This window comes from Hetaerina americana, unplaced genomic scaffold, assembly GCF_022747635.1.
Source record: "Hetaerina americana unplaced genomic scaffold, ioHetAmer1.1.p SCAF_3, whole genome shotgun sequence".
NCBI lineage: Eukaryota > Metazoa > Arthropoda > Insecta > Odonata > Calopterygidae > Hetaerina > Hetaerina americana.
In genome coordinates this window covers 6,716,688-6,740,980 of record NW_027286874.1, presented here as the reverse complement: position 1 = coordinate 6,740,980, position 24,293 = coordinate 6,716,688, and the positions used below count along the sequence as shown (strand labels likewise).

Genomic DNA, 24,293 nt, shown 5'->3' with positions numbered 1-24,293 from the left:
AATCCTTTCCCATAGGCCAGCCTGCTGTTTCTCAGGGTATTCTCTTACCCGAAAAAAATACACACTTGGGTGCTCTAATTTGACCAGCAATTGAACCCAGGCCATCCGGACAGCATCTTAGGGCTCTACCCACTATGACTACCGTGCCCCATGCCACTGGACGATAGTCATTACGAACATTTTAAACTTAGGAAAAGATTAAGAGCTCGATAAATTCCTCACAGTGGACATATTAAACGGGAGATATTGAGCAATACCGCCAGCTGCGCGAAACGAACCATTAGCTAGAAAACTGGATCGAGGATGATGAGTTAATCTGACGGAATGACATTCGGTTGATTAACTCCCAAAAGAAAAATTGGGCTGCCATGACACCTTACCACGCATTTGAATTGGGTACCCAGCGGTAGCTTTCCCAGCGGAGGGCAAAGAAACGATACGATAGGCTCGCACTTTTTGTTCATTACTTTCTTCCCCTCCCCCCTCCCATGGCCGACCTCTCACGTCACCTTTCTGAGGGATTTGGGGGGGGAGATGACTCGAATCTCCTCCACCTCTTAGGCAAGTGCGCGCTGAGCGTTGCGTGCCGAAGTTGCTTCAACCATTCCGGCAGAAGTCTTCTTTTGGAGGTGGCGGAAATTTAAAGATTGATTTCTTATCATGATTTTTCCCCGTGGAGAGAAGGAGAGTGTTGTTTAGGGAAATAGGTGGAGGGTGGGCGCACGCCTTCGGACACGATCGCTTTCGCAAACATCAGATCTCTCCGCAGCCAAATCGAGAATGTTCATCAAAAGAGAGGGGGGAGGACCATTGCAAAACACCTGAGGGTGGAAAAATGATCCTTTCTATCTCTCCCCCCTCCTCCTCCTCCTCTCCCTCAGGTCTCGCCTTCGATTCGAGCGCCCATATCTGCCAACAGCGAGAGAGATAGCGTGGACTGCGTAGCGAGGACACCGCGATGGCAACGAGGCGTGCTAGTAAACAAACAAATAAAACACGTCGCGCGCACCCGTTGCTCTAAGATGCACCGCTCGTCAACGGCCCGTAGTGAACAGTCGAGTAATCACGCGATCGTAGGTTCAGGGTATGCGCACAAGGGCGTAGCCTGGAATGATATGATGGGAGGGGAGGAGGGCAGGGCACCCACCTGTCATCATCCTACCTGGCACTACCCAGTAGGTGTGGAAAGAAACTTCCCGAAAACAATTTTTTATAAAATACTCTCTTTTGACCCTCAAGTGCTACGATGGATACGAAAACGATACAAATCTGTCAATATCCTGAGGCATTTGAATACTAAAGAAGTTGCAAAATAAATTAAACCTTGGTATTACCTTTCACGTAGATAACGAGTATGTTTTGATAAAATTGCAAATAATTTGGATTTTTTACACACTTTTTAATATCTTTAAAAAAACAAGTTTTTTGCGTGCAAAATTACGAAGAACATTTCGCCGAAAAAACCCTAAGATGAAAAACATGTCTTGGAATGTCTGAAAATATTTCCCTTCTTAAATTCCGCCTTTTTTCTAATGTGGTTTCGAATACAGTATGCACACCCAATTGAGATGTTCTCCTGTCATCGTCGACCTTCATTCTCCACAAGGAACGAAATGAGGAGGGCAAGTAGCGAGGATTATAGATTAAACCTCTTGCATAAATTGGATGCCTTTTTAGCAATGATGTTAAATGAGTATTATTAGCCCCATCGCACTACGGTAGGCGAGAGCTAATGAAAATAAAATCAGAGAGATTAAGTGTAGAACATAAAGATAAGTAATATGTCATTTTATCCACGAACGATAAGGGATAGGAATAAAACTGTCAGACCGTGATGAGGGTATAAATATTCGGGTCAAAATTAGTCTGGTGGGTACGTATTCAGCCCCAGCTACACACCCTAGCGATGGCTTGCAGGTTGCCAAAAAATACTCAAAGACCGCCCGGTGCGTGATGCACATGGCTGAGCGAATAAGATGAGCAGAGTATTTATTGTGGCAGGGTAAAAAAATTTCAGCCTCTTTTTATTAGGAGGAGGGGCTGGTGCAAACCCTTCCTTCCCTCTCCCAGGCTAAGCCCATGGTTAATGCATCCCAGTTTTAAACACGCCCAGTAACTTACCCCGAATTAAACGACTATTATTTAGCTCTCATTCCCCGCGCACTACGCCGCTCTGCATCATGATTAAAATTGTGCTATCATGCTTTGCGCACTAGATTACTCCGCAGTACAACGGAACTTGAGATGACCCCGCAAGTCTCATTTATTTTAATTCATGGAAAAGAGCACAAAGTTCTCGCATCAATTTCACGTGGAAAAGTTTTCGCTAGTTTTCCTAATTATCACCCAGTTTCGCAAACACCAACATCGTGTTTCTTTTGTCTTACGCTCCGCCACAGGTGTTCCAGCAGGTCTTCTGATTCTTGGACGAGTGGGGGAGTAGAGGAAGACGTGCGTTTCCAAGAGCGTTAGCTCACGTCTATAAATATTTTCTCCTCAAAACGAAACGATGTTATTCAGAGGCACGGCGAAAGGTCTTCTTTTTTTCCTCGAATTAATGAGACTCTTTATTTAGTTTCGCTAATGTTCCCTCAGACCCAAATGTCTTCCCGCATCCTTTGGCGCGTTTTGACTGCTGAGAATTCCCGATATAATTCTCTCACTAATTTCCTCTCTCCCTCTCCTCCCCACTCACACACGATCGACGTGATCCTCACATATTTGCATATGATATCACGCACGCAGACGGCTACACACACAATTATCACGGAATAATCCACGCATCCGCGGCGTCAAAAGAATAATTTCAAAGCCGAAATATAAAATGTTTCTTTTAACCTTTTTTTAATCTTAAGCTATTTAGGGACTTTGTTTGATATTTAAACAATAGGCGTGATAGAAAAGACTTTGATGTCGTTCCCATGGAAACGTATTTTATCTTGGGACTTGGTCAAAAAAAATTTAAGAGAGCACGGATGACCTTGGGAAATCTGAGGAAGGGTGTTGCGATGCAACGCCAACGTCACGTGACTTGGAAGGGACAGCTGTTCAGGAGGCTAACATTACGGCTCTGGGAGAAACCTCGCGTTGGTCCTTCGCAATTAAAATTCGAATTTTAACCCTAAACACTCTTATAACCCTTTAAATATTAAAACTGATTTGGGATCATACCTTTTAACTTTTCGCTGAATACAATAATTCGTGGCAGCAATCAGAAGGGGAATGTGGTATTTGAAATGTTAAGGATATAATATATCACCCCGTTCCACACACCTATGTGTGGAACGGGGTGATATATTATATCCTTAACATTTCAAATACCTTGCGAGCCTATCACGTCGACCGATCCAATCGACGACGTTGTTGTCCTCGATTATTTTCATTAAGATTTTTAAAATTAATGAATTTATTCAAGCTTGGGTTTGATTAATTGATTGAGCAGTAACTCCATTAAGTTGCCACATATATAATATCAAGAGTTAAACGATGCACACGTATGATACCAAAATAAACTTAATCCTTATGCCAGAAGATAGAAAAATGAAATACGGCAGACAATTCCTGAAATCAGTTACGTCAACGGATGATCCAGGCTTTAGTTTGCCAGTCTGTCAAGTGATTGAAAAGATTGCAGAGTGCATTGGAAAGTCTGTGCGATGGGTATGGAATAAGAATAAATGCAAACAAAACAAAGGTTAGTCGGGTTTCGAGAAAAGGAAATCTTAAGATAAATATTAAAATAGGAGCTCACGAACTACACCAACAGTTTACCTGCCATAAACTAAGGAACGGTTTACCCAATTTGGAAGTGTTCTGGACCAGAATGGTCAAGTGTTATTGACGTAAGGAGAAGAATAGCGTTAGGCAAAGAAGTATTCACAAAGAGGGCATTAATTACAGACACGTTGAGTACGTCTGCTATGAAAAGGCTCGTTAGAATTTTTATACTGAGCGTGGTATTTACGGTGCAGCTACATGGTTGTTGAAGGAAGATGATCGGAGTAGGTTGGCGGCTTTTGAAAGGTGAGTTTGGAGAAGGATGGAGAAGGTGAAGTGGACAGAAAGGAGAACAAATGAGATCCTGGGTATGGTGGGGGAGGAGAGGGGATTTTGGGAGAAATTAAAAAGAGGCAGGAAAGATGGATGCAGAGCATTTTGATTGACAGCGGGATGTTGAAGATTGTGACAAAGGGAAAGATGTTCGGCATTTGAGGAAGAGACAGGAGTAGATTAGGGATATTGGAGTGGATGAAGGGAGGAAGGGGGGGAGGATGCGGAATCGATGAGGGGCCTATTGTAGTGTTGGATGTCAGGTTATGTTTTTAAAGGAGATGTAAGGGAATTATCTCTGAGTAGTCAATCCAAAACCTACGGTAAATAACATTTTTAGATCGAATATGACCCCGCGCCACATATTGACAAAGCACTCTGAAATTCCAAGCTTCCAATGGAGTCCGATGGAGCACGAGAAATTAATACGTTAGTATGTCAGTATGAGGAAATGAATGGGTCGCCTATGATAACTCGCACTCTTCCAACTATATGGAGAATATATTATGACATAAGAACAAGCGTGGTGTGGGCTAGGAAAATTATAATGAAAACTGATTAGGAACTGCTTAATAATGTAAAAAATAAAGTTATCAGCGTTAGAGTTTGATTGATAGCTTTATGTCCACGTCAGCCTGAAGATTTCAGGGAAAAATATTCGCGACATATACAATCCTTTCGTGTTTTCCACTTCCGGTGATAAAACTTGAATAATTCACGCACTTGTTCTCCCATTCTGCCTTCTGAACATTTGAAATGGGATTGCATGGCAGATACACTAAGAGGGGAGGAATAACGAAGGAGAATCTTCAGGACGCGGGGGTTACGTGAACGGAGGAAGGGGAAACGCAGAGAGGATGCAAGGGAGGGGGGAAATAAGGGCGGAGGGGACAGACAGGCAGCAGGAAGTGGTCGGTCGATACGCCAGTCAGCCGGTCGCGGAGCTACGCTGAGAATGACCGGCAAATAAACGGGTCCCGTTCCGAAGCAGTATCAACAACCTCATTGGAGGAAAAACGGTGGGGCTCTATCCAACGGGGGGGGGGGGGGGAAATCAAAACTATACTTCGTTCGCATCAAGAAATGGGATGACGTCATTTACTGTAGTGGTGATGTCACGTTTCAAACTTGAACGCGCTCTATTTTCCTCGGGGATTCCCACAGAATATTATTTAGGAATCAAATGCTGGTGCGCTAACCCAACCCGCAATGGACCCTTTGGGTAAATTATGTGGATGCAGACTTTTATTTTTTTCATTTGTCTTTCAAGGTTCCCGTTGAGAATCTATTCATCCAAATTCCCAATTTATGAACCACGGCTATACAGAGCTCCATATTTAGATCTATTCCTCTTGCAGTCCGATTTACACGATGCTTATATTCAAGAGCTGTAATCAGGATACTTAAAATCGTACAGTTTAAAAAAATGAGGCAACCGCATTCGTAAAATGAGTACAATTCACTAGAAACTGCGGGAGATGCCGCGACAGTGACTATTTGAGTCATCCACTAATAAGCATTACAATGGGACAATTGCAGAGAGTAAAATCATTCGACTTGACAGGGATTCAAACCAGAATCCCTCGCTGTCCGGCCAAGTCCTTTAGCCAGTTAAGCTATCGAGGCTTCCTTTTACAATCCGAAATTTTGGGGGGTTTTGAAGACCAAGATGTTGTAGCGAAATACCGTACATACAATATCGCAGGCATTCGTAGCCATGCGCCACAGTCTACGAGATGAAAGCCAACTTTCAACACTAAGGGTGTTTTACCTTTTTCATCTTGACCGGGTTCGAATCCCGGTCAAGGTGAATGATTTTTACTCTCTGCGATTGTTGCATTGAGAGCAATTCGATTTTCAATGCTGCATTAAAACATCTCTAGAACGACATCCATTTCCTCGTGAGAACCATATACGGCGTCTGACATGACGACTACTTAATGGTTGTTTGAATTCGATCGTAAACACTGCCAACGGCGAAATCAAAACAAAGAATTAGCGCATGCGCGAAAGTGGAGATGGATCGTGTAAAAGGATTTATTTATCCAGGGCTCAGCACCGAGTCTGCATCCAATATATTTAATAACCTGATATAAGTAATTGGAAAAAGTCTTTAATGAGGTAGTCATGACGCCTCTAACTATTCCTGCGTTAATATGCATATCTAAAGAAAACTATATGCTACGCATCTCGACACATTCCTTGCTCTTATTACCTGGCTGACAAGTAAAATTCACGCACCGCATCTTGATGCTAGAGCTCAGTCCTTAATTCTATCAATAATAATTTCCTGTTTGATAGAAAACCGTGGATGTTTTAAGCTAATGTAAGGCTAGTTTCTTACTTCCTTGACAATTAAGAAATAAAAAATGAGGAATATTCTTCAAAACCATCGTCCGTTTTTAAACTTTTACGACAAACTAGGGGACACTGCTTAGCGACACGCGTGGAAACAGCAGAAAACAATAATGCGCACACATTTCCTGTGGATATTTACGTGAAAGATCAACGTCTCTGGATTGGAATCAAATTTCTCGTAAATAACCACAGGATATGTTAAGTACATAAATGTTCCTTCCTTTAAGTCTCCGGATTAGCCGATGAAATTGTTGCTAAGTTCAATTTCAAATTTTTTATGACGAAAATTGGAAAATTTTCCTCCTTTTTTTTCGCTCGCTATGAGTAAGTTGTTCAGAGGTATCCAACAAACGGAATCTGAGATATGGTCCGAGGAGGCAGTCTAATGCTACGTACCAGTTCACATTCAATCTCTTTCGGCTAGTATATCTTCCTCCTCCCTCTGGGACGTACATGACCGCTCAAGTGTTCCATTCGCATAAGACTTTGACCTTCGGGTCACATCGGTCCCCTTCCGAATCCGCGCATCTGTTTAAACGATATCATGGCGTCTTTCCCAGCGTCACCCATAGCCATTTTTTCCTCCCCGTTGCCCCCCCTCCCCCCAATAAACTCCGTCTCGCTGAAATGAGGCTTCCAGTCGCGGAAGGGCTTGCCCCTAGAGGAGTGGGGAGTGGTAGAGGGGGACGGAGTGATACGGGAGAGTGAGGCCGGATGCGTTCATGTTATGTTTTTTCATTAAAAAAATTAATCTCGTCTAGAGGCTGGGCTCGATGATGTCTTATTGCTACGGGCGACGGATAAAACGCAGCGAATAACCTTTTGTTCTATCATGTTTCCCAAGAGCTGTCATTTGTTACTCGCATTTCATTTTTTTCTGTCGCGACGGGACCAACCGATTCATCAGCGGATTTTACACGGACAACCAAAGTTAAAAAAAATGCAACTGCCAGGAACAGGCTGATATTGTTGCTGATACGCACTTGCAAAAATAATATTTCAGACTACCATTCCTTCCGTTTCGGCTGTTTGGTCATGATGCTTTTGTATAGAAAATGGCGAGAATCATTTGAAATGGCAAAGTTTACTTCTCCATCCTTCTAAATATTTAATTTTAGGCTTATCAATTAAATATTACTAATAACTACATGTATAAAATATGACATTTTTAGTCTTTCGATCAACAGTTAACGATATTATATTTCAATGTGGACTAGCTGGGGATCAGAGACATGGAAGATTGGAATAGTGGACCAGGGAAGATGAGAAGCTTTTGAAACACGGTGTTCGAGGAGAATGCTGAGGATTACGCGTTTTTGGATACACAAAGTGAGGGAAAGGACAATATGGAGAACTCAAAGACAAAGAACTAGATGGAATGAACACCCTGAGGCACAAATGGATTAGTTGAAAACATAATAGAAGGGTGGTTGGCTGCAGTAAACTTATCTTTGGAATTAAATAATGATGGTGATTTGTTGGAAGGTTATCCACCCAACATGTCTTTTGTATTCCAACTTCTATCTCGCCTTCCCTCCTCAATTTGCCATCAAAAATTGGTTTCGATACAACGACTTTGACAAGCGAAAAACTTCCTTCGTCTAATCTACATCCTGATTTAAATAGTCAGTTGCTCTAACTATTGGTGACATAACACCCCCTGCCACACGTTCCCTTTACGGCTTGCAGGAGATGACTTGCGATTAATATTTACCCTACCTGCACTGCGCGACGGTATGTAATAGGGTGTATTTGGTGTCTGGCAATTAGATTCAGAATCAAATAGTTAATTTACGGTAGCAAAACAAAATCATTACAATGGAATAAAATGTGTGGAGGAACCCCGTCCGAGGAACCTTAGGGGACCAGGCATTGGGAGTAATTGATGATTATAAACGCAGGTCATTGCTCCGCGAGTGAAGATTGGCCGTACACATGGGTGGGTCTCTTGCCTCTCCGTGGTCTCTCTCAGTCTCTCTTTCCAATTTAATGCGCGATGCCAGAATTATACCCAGTCTTGCGTCAGGGTTGAATTGGAATAGTTTGCATGCATCCCAAGAGGATGGCGAGATGAAGAGGGCAGAATGGTGGTCAAGAGTGGGAGAGTGGGGTAAAGGGTAGGCATTTTTCACGGAATGAGGAAGGGAGGAAGGAAGAAAGGATGCTGATGATAGTAATGACCTTAATTTTCGTGCTCCTTCAATGTCCCCCAAAACAAGGCCATTCCAATAGCGACGCAACGCCATTTGTTCGTTCATATAAGGCGGGCGGATTTCCATTCCATACTGTATAATTGGGAAAACAATTCTTTCTATGCAGGCATGATAGTAATATATTGGCTTATGATTACTACGTGCTCCAACCGCAGGGAGCGCGAAAATAGGTCCTCATAGGAGAGATGGGCGTGAAAATAAATATGGCGTCATTCGCTTTTCCCAGACCATGCTCCCCTCCGCCGGAGACCCGGGAACGAAACCGGGCTCTTGCAGCCGTGGCAACTGCCTCACGGGCACTTGCATCCATGGAAACAGCCTCACGGGCGCTTGCAGCCATGGCAACAGCCTCACGGGCACATCGTATCCATGGCAACAGCCTGAAGGAGGCACGGATATTCTGTGAAGGTGAGTAGGAGCAGAGGGAAGGGGGGAAGAGGATTTTTTGGTCTCTTTCTCTACCTCGCTGTAAGAACAGAAGAAATGAAGAAGTTCCCCCCAAGAGAAAGGTTTTCGAGGGAAGGGAGAGGGAGAACAGCTGATCGAAGGCGAAGGGAGTTAGGGGAGGAATCCTTTTCGAGGGGAATGGAGGGGAAAGTAGTACCACTCGCTGAGCACGTGCCCTGGCCCTCCTTCCCCTACCTCGCTTCCCTTCCTCATACCACTGCACTCGCCACCCCATCGCTGCTATTCGAGGATCCTTGGAGCGTTCTCCCACCCCGCGCTTCCGTTCCTGCTCCCCCCCCCTCCAACCTCCGTGTTGTTCCCGGAAGAGAGACCAACGCAGGGGCAGGAGGAATTTTCCACTGAGCGTGCCCCGACGCCCCTTACGAGTGCGGAATCCCTACCCTCAATCTACGTGATGCATGCATCTACAACTTCATCTTGGACTACAAGAACACGAGACTAGGACGTGTGGTCACCAACCATGAGAGTAATCGTTCACCGATGAGGGATGCCATTCGTGGGAAGTTCAATTTGTCTTATGTTTCCCAATGATGTATGATCTCTTTATAGTGCCAGGGAAAATTTATCCCTAAATTAACTGCAATTCTCGTCCCCCTTCCACCACGAGCCCCTTCGGTGAACCACGGGGTGCCATGAATTTGCGGAGCATTGGGCTAAATCTGCGTAGTATGGTGGGTGATATAACACCCCCTGCCACACGTTCGTTGAGACCATCAGCGAGGTACTGTGTAGGTGAACGTGACGGGTTTTGATCGTTCCAAGACATTAACGGATCGGATTATCTCTTCGTTTGCGAAATCCTGCGAAGGGCCCATGTATACTCATCGCATATTCAAGGACAAATGTAACGGACTCGAAATAGCACCCTTCTCTCTCTCTACTTGGCTTTCACATTCGGACATGTCGCCACTATTCGTTAAATAAAACCAAGGTTCCGTAATGATGCTATTTGTATAAAAAGACAAGTTTCCAACGCGTTGGTCACTCCGGTCACCCTGAACCCTGGAGACTTCTCCAAGACGCTGGGTGAAGGTGTTGTCAGTGGTGGGACAACCGATTACGAAAATACCAGGAAGCCGAATGAAGACTTCAACTAGAAGTGGCGGAAACATCAGATTAATAGATAGCATTCGACCGCCGTCACCGAAGACACTACAAAGATGTGCAAATGTAAAAGGCAGCAGTATCAACAACCTACATCTTACTAGATTAAAATCACCCTGGTGTCTCAAATTCAATTTACTTATGCGCGATATTATTAACTATGTGACGAAGCGGTGAACTGTAAAAAAAACATTATTTACAGTCCGTCAACAATCACGCCTTCACGCTGCGGTCAATCCTGATTGGTCCTTGTATACAACTCGTCAAAGATGCTAGTGTGCACCTTAAAATCTGTGACGCATTGGTTAACATTTCATACGATTACAATGTCGTTCCTTACGCGGCGCTCTTTGGCGCCATTCTTACGGCATCTTTCCTGCATACGAGGACGGATAAGCGGAGTCATAGCAGCCAGCAAGGTTCCACTACCTCCGGATTGGCGGAAACCCAGTGGGTACGTTTCCGGAGGGGGGGGAGGGGGGGGCGAAGGTAATCCGCGGTCCTGGGCATCAAAACCACAAAGAAAGAAACGCTAGGATTATAGTTCGATGCGGCCATCACGCGCTCTATGAAATGAAAAAACGTGTCAACTTCCGCATGGAGTGGTCATATGACGGAGGACAAATGGTCGTCGACAGTCGCTATCTAGGGGGAAGTTTTTTGAGTCACGGTTTAGATAAGCCTCCGTGGTCCGCCCCCTATGTCTTCCTCGTCATCAAGTTGTGCTCCTTTCTCTCTCTCCCAGGCTATCTCGCGAACTGTTCATATGCACACCCTCGTGACACGGAATGCTGGCGGAAGCCCGTTTATTCCCCTTCGCGGAAAATAAAAGTCTGAAAGCGCGGAGGAGGAGGATGGGTGGTAGGGGTCGTCAGTCTCAGATTTCGGCAATCTGCAAGTAACGAAGGGGCGACGAAAGGAGGCAGGGGAGAGATTCGATGCTTCCGAATATGCTATGGGATCCTCACGAAGTTAGATTGACTGCCGAATCGGATCGCGTGCAGCGTAGAGGTGCTACATTTGTTGTTGCGATAAATTGAGCAGCGTATCCAAAATATTAGAGCAGCTAGGCTGGGAATCACTCACGGAGCGAAGGTTAATTTACAGTTCAAATCTCCTGCAGAAATTGGAAGGATATCTCTTCAGCAGTGATGTTTAAAATACATTATTATCCCCATCGTATTACGGTAGGAGATATCATACCAATAAAATTAAACAGATTAGGAGTAGAACGGATAGATTTAAGATGTTATTTTTTCCAGGAAAAAAATAGGTACCAGAATAACATTGCCCGACCGCGGTAGGGGTAAAAAATATGAGAGTCAAAATTAGTCTGGTGTTTATTTTACCCCTGCCACACGCCCGAGCGGTGGCTAGCAGGATACTTAACATAAAACAAAATACTATTAACTAAACCGGGCATGGCTACATTCGAAACATGATGACGAAGATTGCCATCACATACCTACTCCCGGAATAATACAGCGAAATAGACAAGACACCGTTACGGACAGGTTCTAAATAATCGAACCCAAAACCACGGAAAAAATAATTTTAAAAACTTTTACACTAGAATTAGATGAATTGGTTAAGAACATCAAATATTGTGTGGATGATGTACCTGTAAATACGAATGCATAATATTGTGTGGATGATGTACCTGTAAATACGAATGCATAAGCATGAGACTTGTTTGAATAATGTGGGCTAATGTGTGTATTAATCTAGTGTGAGAAAGAACTAATAATTCTGCATGTTTGACTGATAGCCCAACACCCTCCGCCAATTGCCCTTGCGGCAGCTTGAGGTGTATTCTGCAGATGCGGGTGAAACCAAATGCCATCATGTGACATTTCAGTAATTCAGCGAAGAGATCGATTTTGGAATGGGGTTTCAAATTGAGATCAAATCCTCGCTAAAACTACCACAGTTTTAAAAAAAAATTATTTTTCCGTGGAAAATATGTGGAATCATCCACACTTGACGCAACCGATGACTCTCATCATTTCCCAGGATGTTCATGCACCGACAGACGAATGAGAACGGTTGCCAGTAGCCACCAGCCGACTTTTAAAATATTAAAGCCTCTGAATATCACAAAATTAATCGAAACAGTCGTGGAAGTAATTATTAGAACCGAAAATTGGTCATCCACACTGCAATCCAGCGAAATCTTTCCAAAATTAGTTTCGGTAAACAGAAATGACTGTGTAAACAGAATCGGGAGCGGTGTCTTTATGGAAGTTGAAAAAACTCTTTCGTGAAAACGCCTGGGATAGTTTCAGATAACGGTTCTTAAAGTGTTTGTTGTTCAACTAAAAGTCCCGAATCCGAACGGATCTACGTATACGCATTTTACAGGCCACCGCCCGACGACAGAGTTAATTGATCGGTAGTACTACTACTTTTAGGTTCATTTCAATTTTGGTCGTGTGTTGAGCTGAGTATTCTGACTCCTAACCGTCAAATTCCACCGTACATGATTAACTCGTCCAAAATCTTTCCACTGCCAACGGCGCTTGCTTGCAGCAAGCACGATCGTGAGATAAGAGAGAGGAATGCTAGATAAGGGTGGAACAGGGGGGTAGATAAAAATGAGACATTTTGAACGGAATGCGAGAGGGAGGAAGGCAGAAGCCATGCTAAATATTAAGGATGGAAGGACTTATGTCGTCCGTTCAATGGTATCAGACTCTTCAACCTATGAGTGAAATCGCATCTTGAAAAATCTGACGAAACTTTCGTGGATTTCACCAACTTTATTGCAGGTTACACATCATATTTGCGAAATCAGCGGGCACCTTCACGTCTTCTTCACGCATAAGACGGAAACAGGTCGTACCGCAATAAAACGTGGTGAAATCCAAACACCCTTTTCTTAATTCTACTTATGTATGTCGCGTTTATTAAGTGTTCGTAGGGACATGTTGGGCGGATCTCGGAACACATGGAGTGCTTAATTAAGTTACAGGGTTCATCGAAGAATCGAGACTGCAGCAACATGATTGCTACCATATAAGCCACAGGTAAGGTGTCTGGCAGCGGGTGTGTTCACCACAGCAATTCACAATACTAAAACAGAAGTTCCAGCTTACTACGTAATCTACGCTTATACGTAATCTCGTATTGTTCGATTCATCGATCAGATCTCTACAAAAACGGAGATCACATAATGTATAGGGTTTAAAAGAAGAGGACATATTATTTTTTTAATCTGCATTAAGATGCATAGTGGAACATGATAGAAATCTATGCATTCATACCCAAAGATTAAGGTTATATTTCACAAGGCCAAATTAAGTAAATTATCAATCATATTTCAAATTAACATTTTTATTGCCGCTGTCAAAAAAATGAAACTTCTTTGAGAACCCCCTGTGAAATATATGCCAATGATAATCGTTGCATGAGAACGCGCTCACAGATACAACCAACTACAACCACATCCACATCTTTGGAATACGAAGACGCTGTCCTCTTCCACGTTTTCGCCTAGCCCACACCTTAATAGAGTGATTGATGTCTTAAGCACTCTTCCAGGGTTAACTTAGTTGACTAACCAAAAGGGTAACATAACAACTTTCTTGCAAAACAATATCTATAAAACTTTTAACAAAATTTAACATTATGTAATATGGTATAAGGAAGGAACAAGAGAACCTCACGTTAGTCACTATGAAGCCACAAGTTTTCATTTACCTCCACTCTTCACGCTTAATTCAATGGCGCGGTAGACTTGGCCCTTTCAACTGGGAAGACAATATCTTCTTCCTTTTACGTTTTTTATGTGCATATACTAACTGATGCAGCACTTTTGTACATGGGCTATCGTGTTGTCTCTTATCCAGTGAGTGAGTGAGTATTACCTGGTATCGGGTTATAGGGCACTTGAATCGGCCAACAACTGTGCCCATCTGTCTTCAGAATATCATTTCTTACTTGTTCTGAGTCGCCATTTTTTAAAACTGTTTGAGAGAGAGTAGAGACTGATACTTCGTGGAATTCCATTACTTAAAATGAACGAGGAAGAATCAGAATAATATTGCGTTTCCGCAGAGAAGTTCTATTTTATTTTATTTATTTTTTAATACCCAGAAATCCACCGTTTAGGTGCGTGGCAGAGGTATAATACACACCTGACTAATTTTGACCCGAATATCGTAACCCCTACCGCGGTGGGACAATTTTTACCGTCGACTACTTTCGCTAGATTTTAGCATCATCATCTGGGACGATAAACTAGATGAATATTAAATTTTACTCTGTGGAAACGCAAATTCATTTGATTTTTCCACCAAGTCTATTAACATCATTTAAATAAAGGTCGGTAAATGCCGTTTGGTTAGCGCTATCGCAATTTCTTTTATACATGGTGTTCCACATTGTCCTTTTTTCGTGAGAGCGACATGTATTTCCATCACAAGAACTCACTAGCCCTTTGACCTACTTCTACTCGGTTCTTCCACACTCCCTCAAACCATTCCCACCAGTCTTCTCGCACGCAACGGCTTGGCGATTCGAATCAATCGAAGAGAGTTATTATTTCACTGAGATATTCTACTCGTCCATGGAAGAGGTCGCGGGGGAAGCTGTGACGTGACCTCAGCAGAGACGAAGGCTCTCTCTCTGTCAAATCTGTGACCTTGAGAGAAGATTTCGTCCACGCACTCCTTATGAGAAGACGCTCAGAAAAATTCCTTCACTTTACGACGGCGGGCCGCCCGCGGTTGCCACGATACGTCCTTCACTTGAGTTCGGCCTTAGCCTTCACCATGGTTACCAAACAGCCCTCGTCTCCTCTTAAGGTCATGGCACGCTTGAATGTTTTCCCAAAGAGAGAGAGGGGGGAGAGGAAGGGAAGTAGAGGGAAGGTAGAGGGGAGGAGGAAGGAGGGAAGAGGGGGGAGTATAGGTTGATGGGAGGGGAAGTAGGGGAGAGTGCGTACGGGTATGATCGATCGGACGCCGCGCCCTCTACCTCCCCCCTCCCTCCCTTCCCGAACAACCCCTATCTCACATCCCCCGTCGTCAAGGAAATTCGCAGTGAACTGCAGCCGGAGGGCTTTCACCCCAGCTGTACCCAAATGAGCAAGGGACGGATGTCATTTATGTTCTACGAGAACAAGCCGGTATGTCAGTTGAAGTGAGTAGGTTGCTACAGGCCAATTTGAGACAACTACGGAAGGAAAAATATTTGTTGTGTTGTCGGCACCCTCTCCGCTTAAGTTTTCCTTTCGTACGACAAACGATAAGGGTTTTGTTTCACAACTGCCGACAACTTATTTCACCAATTAAGTACATGTATAAAGAATTTTTACTTAGTGTTCCTGCAAGCCGAAAATGATGTCATTCGCTGGAAACCATTATCAATTTCATATTAATTCTTCGATAAGGAGGTGTTAATGTAGTACTTTAGGATTTTTCTTCCTGGAGATATGAAACGATTTCGACGTTCGCCATATTTCGGGAGATTGATCCATCGGCAACGATGGATGGGGTTTCCATGGCGACCAAATTTAATGGTGCACATTCTAAATATAATTTAAAAATTACAAAATGGGAGGACGTTCGATAAATTTCTCACACGAAGTAGCGTAAATGGCGGAAAAAACCATACTTTATTTGAATAACGGTTCAGACGCCGCGCCAGTAGGTCAGTCCTTTAATTTGCGAGATAAATACAAAATTGTACTCCTCGAAGATCCATGAGACTAAATTATTTTGAGCAGAGATGAACGATAAGGATTATGGATTCTTCAAATTAAAGGAAAATTTTTTTTCAAAAAAAACATATCACTTTATTTAAATTTTTCACCAACATTTTTATGCAACTAAAAGTATGAAGACGTGTGAGATGTTGGGTGTAAATGTGAAGTTAGGTAAATTAATTAATGTTAATGGAGATTTCTAGTTTCCTTATTATTGACTATAGGAATCTATATAACTTCAAAACGAGAAGTGCGAGTAATATTGCTCCTTTTAAATTAGCATTGCTTCTAAATCTCATGATTATGCTCTCATTCATTAATTTGAAAAGAACAGTTGAAATTATTCTCATAATGAATTCAAAAACTTCACCTTTTCACTCAAATCTTCCTCGAAGTCGGTGACGTGAAGATATGCACCCGAAAATGGTTGGTGGATTAATACCCACCCCATTTCATCAAAATCCTTTGACCCGTTTTCAGATTAAAAACTTCCTCAATTGATCGTATTACAGTATAAGAGACCATTTTCTGGGAGAGCGATTTTTTCCCGAGATCTTTCTCTCTCTCTCTATCCCTTATTCTCTTTCTCTTTTTAAGACGTCTCACGATGAGGAAACCAAGTGAATGAAATGTCTCACGAATTGAAGAGGCTCGCGGAGAAGGAGATAGCAGGATTGGGAGCCTGTTTCATCCGGTTGCAATGGGAACGAATGAAGGGCGTTTTTTATCGGTCGATTGGTGGAAACTGCTACCCTGAACGCAGGTGCGGGGGTGGGGGAAAGGGGACGTACTTTCAATCGCGAAAAAAACACTTCACAAGGACGCGTCACGTGATGGGCAACAATGGTTGGTGCGAGATTAAGAGATATTTGATAGAGGGGGGAGAAAGGACTTAAGATTTCTCGGAACTCGGAAAGGGGGGAAGAGGGAATTCTGGGAATGACAGTGCAGCATGCGCCTGACCCCACTCCCTGCCGACGCTATGCAAAAAAGGGTCTCTCAGGGCCCATTAACATGACTACATCACACCTTTTCGCCCATGTGAGACGACGAGCCATTATTTGCTAGAGCGCCCTTGGGGTTGTCCTTTATGGAAAACAGGCGAGGTTTGGGAAATTTGACAAGATAAGGGAATCTATTCAAGCTTACGAGCCAACGAATCAAAATCAGTTTCAAAATAATTTGAAATCTAATACTTATCATACGTCACTGTTTACATTCCCAAAAAACCATTTAGGTTTCATCGAACAAACAGCGGGCCGATCACACCTGGTGCTTGCACCCCCTGCCACACACCTTTTTGGTGGATCATGGGGTATTCATGTCGACGTGAAACAGAAGTCTTATGCTATTTGCACGGCATACGTTGGGAGACAATTACAGCGCAAAGATCACACGCATGGCTCATCAGAAAAGTACATAGTAATTCGAGTATAATTTAAGCACAGCATTATTTTGGTCGGCGGGAAGAATAAGGGAAATTGACTACTGAACAGACTTATTTGCGACAAATCGTAAATCCCGAATATCGTAATCACCATACATTTAAATGGATGGTTACTTGACTCCCCCTGCCACACGCCTGCCGAGTGGCGGGTTGCAATGTAACATGTTGATGTGAACGATAGTTGAACATGTTTTATGGTTTCAAACCGCTCCTGTGTGAGAAAACCACAACACCCTTGGTTAGGTTATACTATACATCGCGATTGGTGATCGCAGTCACAGTCATGCTAATGTTTGGATTGGAATCGCAACGAATACTTTCATTAGCCCCTTGGACTCACAAAAGATTTCGTTTCACGATTCCACAATTACAGGGAATTTTTGCAAAGAGGAAGCGACACGGAATACACCAAAGCTTATCCAATTAGCGAGCGATACTGTAACGACCGTCCTCTCTTCTGGTGAACCGTCGCCTCGATCGCAATCTTCTAAATATCCAGTTCACACGCAAATTCCCAACACCAGCTGTTTTCTCATACACGACTCAAGAGTTCTGTCTCGGTATATACCGATTCACTAGACAAATTACGATCGAGGAAGCGAAAACGTCAGAAATTGCCCATTGCGTGACCTTTGCGATACACACACACACTAGGGTGGGTGATGACATCCGTCGGGTCATCCTGAAATCGACCGACGAGTGACCCACAAAAGAGCGGCGGAGCCTAGGAGTCACTTCGAAATTCACTGCCCGATTACACAAATTTCTTACACGCATCACTCGAGAACTGTGGATTATATTCTATCACACAGTTTCTTACGAATGGCTTAAGCACGTTTTGTTACCGAAACGCTTTTCTATTTAAAGTAGAAAAAATATTTTTACAAACACGCGCGAGATGTCAGTAATTGGGTGATAAGAAACGTGCCACAAGGAGAGTTTCCCAGGGCCACAAAAATAGAGCCCGTCCTCCCTCGGACGGGCCGGCGATATCGGTCACGCTATCACACATTAGCCTCCTAACGTGAGCGACCCAAACCAGAAAACAAATCACTTCAACTCCATCCATCGACCCTAAAATCACACACACAAAATCCACGGAGGATCAACGCCTACAAAGAAAACGACCACTATCTCGTAACAAAAACACTCCCTTCTTATTCGTCACTTAGGAATGAACAATGTCACAACACTACAAAACCCTATTAGACCCTCGACAGTAGACACAACCAAACATCAACCATCATCATAATGGAGTCCGGCGGGAGAGTTGATTGTGGCTGTGGCCGTACTCAACTGTTGAAAGACCTCGATCGTTGCGTTTACATACCGTCTGTTTCTCACACAGTCTCAATTAATTTGAGCATTCGAACCTTAGAAGGTCGGTATAAAAAATTAGTCTTCATTCTCAAACATATGCCAAGCCAAATTATACCAGTTGCAATGGATTCGTACTCATGCAAATTAACATTGAAATTCGACCGACGAGTCCTCAATCAACAATCGTACATACAATTCATAAGTTTATACACATCGCAATAAGAAATTCAGGCAATGATGCTCCGCCTAAGAATTCCACAACGAGTGTTGGAATTCTTAGACGGCCCTAAGAAAAGGCCCCAGATAATGTTCCATGCCCAACTTCCAGGAAGATTGTCCGCGCGAGTAAGCATAAGAATGGCGTCTTGTTTGCGAGAGCACCACTCGACGCTTAATCCACATTTAAATCATGAATAACATACGTCCGAAGTCCAGGGCCACGGGAGGGAAGAATTGTGTCGCTACCGACGTTTGGGGGGGGGGGGGGAAGGGGCGCTGTGTAAGGTTATCTCTCCCCCTCGTGGTCGGTTAAAGGTCATCGAACTTAAAAACCCCACTTAAGAAAGGGGAAGAGAATCGTAAGATGCATTTCGCTTCCCGGAACATCGTTCAGTTTAATTAGTAGAGTGCAGTAGTAAGTACGCGGCCTAGGGGTAAATACGTACACATTATATATGAAATATATATATACATATATATAATATATAAAATATATTAACATATATTAAATATATATAAAATATATTATGTATATACATATATATAATATATAAAATATATTATATATATATAATATATAAAATATATTATATATATAATATATCCCACGCAGCTAAGGTTGTTCTCAGGATTATAAACAAAAGGATAGAGAGTAGGGCAAATGATTACTTAGGGGATGATCAGTTTGGGTTTAGGAAGGGGAGAGGTACGCGTGATGCCATTGCAGTAATGAGATTATTAATCGAGAGGAATATAGAATACAACCAGGAGGTATTTGCCTGTTTCGTAGATTTCGAAAAAGCGTTTGATAGAGTAAATTGGGAAAAACTAATGAGTGTTATGCAGAAAATAGGAATAGATTGGAGGGAAAGGAGGCTAATCCGCAACCTGTACATGTCTCAGACTGCTCAGGTGCGGGTGGGAAACGGGGAGTCAGGATGGGCAGTGTTAGGAAGGGGTGTAAGGCAGGGTTGCCCATTATCACCGTTGCTGTTCAACCTGTACGCAGAGGAAATGATCAAAGAGGCATGGGAAGAACTGGAGGTAGGAATGAAAGTGGGCGGGGAATTCGTAAAATCAGTTAGGTTTGCTGATGACCAAGCTTTAGTTTGTCAGTCAGCCAAGGGGCTGCAAGCATTGCTTAGTGAATTGGAAATTCAGTGCGACAGGTATGGGATGAGAGTCAATATTAATAAAACAAATGTTATGCGATTTTCTAGAAAGAAAAAGGCCAAGCTTAACATTAAAATAGGAGGGCAAAAGCTAGAGCAGGTAGAACAGTTTACGTATCTCGGTAGTGTTCTGGACCAACACGGTCAAAGTAGTAGGGACGTAAGGAGAAGAATTGCGCTAGGCAAAGAGGCTTTCACAAGGAGGAGGGAGTTGATGACAGGGACTTTGAGTAAGGATGTTAAGAAGAGACTCGTAAAAACTTTGATATGGAGCGTAGCTATGTACGGAGCGGAAACGTGGTCATTGAAGCAGGAGGATAGACGTAGATTGGAGGCTTTTGAAATGTGGGTGTGGAGAAGAATGGAGAAGGTGAAATGGACAGAGAAGAAAACAAATGAGGAAGTACTTGGTATGGTGGGCGAAGAGAGGGGTTTGTTGGGAGCAATCCTATGGAGGCAGGAAAAGTGGATGAAGGGGGTTTTGACCGGCAGTGGGATGTTGAAGACTGTGATAGAGGGTAGAATGTTGGGCAAAAGAGGAAAGGGAAGGAACAGGATAGGGATGTTGGACGGGATGAAGGGAGGAAGAAAGTACTCAGAGATGAAGAGGGACCTGATATAGAGTAGGATGATGGATTTTGTGTTTAGTTAGGAGTAATAAAATATTTGTGGTAGTTGTGTCCATCCAAAAACCTACCTTAACCGGTAGATTACTTAAAAAAAATATATATATATATATAATATATGTAATATATATAAAATATATAATATATATAATATATATTATGTATATAACTATATATATAACTATACATATATATATATATATATATATATATATATATATATATATATATATATATATATACACACACACCATAGAAAAAATTATATTAACACAGTAATCAACCCGAAGGTCGGTTTGACAGGTGATGTTAGAGTTCAACCAGTACTAAGCCCGACGGCGTGTGAAATTCACACATCAGGGTAGGGGGGCCAGTTCCTTTCCCTGTGCCGGTTATGGTTTCCCAGGAAGACCTGGTACCCGAAAAATCACACAGCTTGGATGGAGCTACAGGTGCCCAGAAGGGCTCGCCCGGAAATCGAACCCGAACCCTCAGTTGCCCAACGCTCTACCCCTGGACTACCGCGACCCCCTTACATTATCTCGGATTAGGAAAAACGATCGAAACGATGATTGTTGCCCTAAATTCTACCCCTACACTTCAACAAGGCGGCTTGCGAAAATTAAAATGAATGCGGATGCCAGCGTCGAACTAGAATTATTTGTACTAATTCACTATTTTTAGTCGCGCCTGTTATCCTACTAATAGCGTCACACAACTCGGGACTACTCCGTAACACTGCGAAAAAGAGTCGTCACGTGGACTATTCTTTTCCCCGCAACCTGCTCAATTTGGAAATTATGGCAATTTTTTTCCAAACACTCTCCATGTAATACATTTAGCAAATCTAAAAACGCGAAAAAATAAGTTTTCATTCGTAGTTTTCCCCAATCACGAAGATCCACGTATATACAGTGTGTAGTTTCCTGAAGGCTACAGGGGTTCCTGATGTACTACGGGAGGAGTTATCATGTAAATAAAATTAGGGAGATTAAGCGTAGAGCTGATAGATTTAAGATGCCTTTTTCCCACGATTGATAAGGGATCAGAATAACGTTTCCCAACCTCGCTAGAGGGGAAATGTATTTTTGGGTTTTAATAGTGCGTGTGTGACCACCCTCTGCCACACACCCTAGCAATGGCTTGCAGATTACCATGCATATTTGTGCGTATGTTAGGCCCGATTACAATGTGACCAAGGATCACAGTACTTGGTCCTATCTATGCACTTTCCCCTTCCCGAAGTCGGTAGACTTCAGATTTTCTTTGCCAACAATTCCTATATACATCTTACAAATTTGATCAGAGATTCCTCTGCCGAAACCCAACTGGTGCTATCATTATTCATCTAATAAAATCTCCAGGCTGTCCGTTGGATGGAAAGATGACACTGAAAATTGACCCCGCCATATCCCAACCGGTGTAAAACCTTGCATGCGGAATTAAATGAACTCCAACTCCGATGGGAATGCCATAAAGTGCGAGCGGAAAACGCTTTGGGCCCTCTAGATCGAGAGAGGTATGTACTTCGAACAGTTTTGACACCACATCCCTAATCTTAACGCATATTTAAAACATAACGATTGTATTTTATCCGCGTACGCCAAGAGATCATAAGAGTAGTTCAAATTCCATTCCTCTAAGGGCCGGGTGGACAAGATATTTTGATTTATTGGTAGTGTTTATGAGACTATTTACCTATCACTACCAACGACAGTACAATAAAACAATTCCACCAGACTAGAAGATGTTTCCGAAGGAGTACATGGATTAGCTCGGGCCCGATATTTCTCTTTCTTAGAATACATATCTACCGAATCAATTTTGGACGGGGAGGTTCCCCATGACTGGAAAATAGCTAACGTAATTCCTATCTTCAAATGAGGAAATAAACTGTACCCAAGTAATTACCGACCTATTTCCTTAACATCTCGCCTCTAGTAAAAATCCTAGAACATATCACTACTAGAAACGCCATGATGACACTCATCAACACTTAAAACCTTATATACCAGCGAACAACATGGATTCAGAATGGAGAGTTCAGGCGAATATCAATCGAGGCTTTTCATACACGATATCCTGCGATCGAGGGAAAAAATAAAACAAGTAAATGCGATTTCATTGGATCATTAGGAGGCCTTTAATAGCGCCGCCCCCCACACGACAAATTAATACAAGAGTTGCGAGGATGCGGAATAAACGATACTGCATTACACTGGATTCAGGACTTCATCATATGCATGAATTATTGATAATGCTACCCTACCAACACCTGCCAGACGTCCTAGGGGAGGCTCGCGGGATATTGTGTAGAACAGTTCGTCTCGCACTATTGGGGTGCCAATTATAACTGTGGAGCAGGTGAAACGGCTTGTAACCTATGTTACTTTTATCTGTGGAGCTGCGTGGAACTCTACAATCAGTCCCTATCGATTTAGTGATTGGCAAACAACGTGGTGTGCAATTCAACACCGCGCCGCTCGCTTACCCTTGCCAAGGAGGAGCGTGTGGCAGAGTGTGTTGGAATATTCGCCAATAGTAAGTAGAGCCACGGACATGAGACATGGACAGTTCACATTTGTCGTTTAAACTTGGATAGTTCACAGAGAATAAGGCCTTTCTCCTTCTCTTAAGTGGGATTTCACTGAGCAAGTTAATTAAATGGGATAAAAGAATCTGGTGGTAACATATTCCTTCCCCCACCCTACCGATTCCGCACCGATATTTTCGAAGTGCGGGAATTCCTCGTCTTGTTTTGATCCAGCCCCATCGTTTAACCCTGTCCTCATTCCAGGGAAGAATGGCGGGGGCGGCAACAATGCAAGTGCACCCTTCTTCCATAGCAACGGCCCAAACACGACGAGAGTTACCGCGCTTACTTTTTCTCTCGGAGCGTGGTTTTTCGCGGTATTATCCTCAAGCGCGAGGGGAAGTAATGGTCAACTTATTCGAACACGCACACACACACGAAATATCAGACAACGTTAACAATTACTTCCGCAGACGATAGGCGAGAGAGTGTGTGAACAGAAATCCGCTCGACTTCGGAGCAAAACATCTCTCATGGAATGTTGACTCACCTGTTCCTGCTGAAGGTGAAGATGAGGGAGAGTTTCTCTCTGCTCAGTTTCCCAGGGCGGCGAGCTGCCTTAGGGGAGGGGAAAGCGGGCGGTTGGATGCAAAGGGTTGTCCTCCCTCAGCTGATCAGCGGTCCACCTCTTAAAACGCAGCCTCCCTACCTCGTTCAGAAAGTTTTGATTCAAGAGCTGATTTTCTACCTCTCGTTACGTCTCACTACGAAAGTCGAAACTACAATTGTGACTGTGGAAGGCGACGCTCGGTCGTTTTATCCCCCGTGGTAGTTGCGCGCGCAGCCGTCGAACAGCGGACGGGCAAGAGAGGGGGCGGGGAGAGTTAAGGTTTGGGGGGAGGGGGCTAGGTAGTGTAGAGGGGAAAAGGACGACACTTGGGGAAGGAAAGGGCGACCACGCGGTGGTGAGACCCTAAGAGACCTCTCCTGTTTGTTTCCGAATGTGACTGCTAGAACCATTAATAAAGTCATCAACGCACGAGCAGTTTTTTTCCACTCCAATCATAAGCCCAGCC

At 43.3% G+C, this 24,293-nt stretch overlaps 1 protein-coding gene across 1 annotated transcript in view; it reads right to left on the bottom strand.

Annotated features, from left to right (window-relative positions):
• Window positions 1-24,000, bottom strand: part of Gs2 (glutamine synthetase 2) — an 87,338-nt gene extending 63,338 nt beyond the window's left edge. Inside the window, exon 1 of the mRNA XM_071587347.1 lies at window positions 23,768-24,000. The gene's annotated coding sequence lies outside the window, so the exon portion shown is untranslated. The remainder of the gene's footprint in view (window positions 1-23,767) is intronic.
• Window positions 24,001-24,293: the final 293 nt, after the last annotated feature.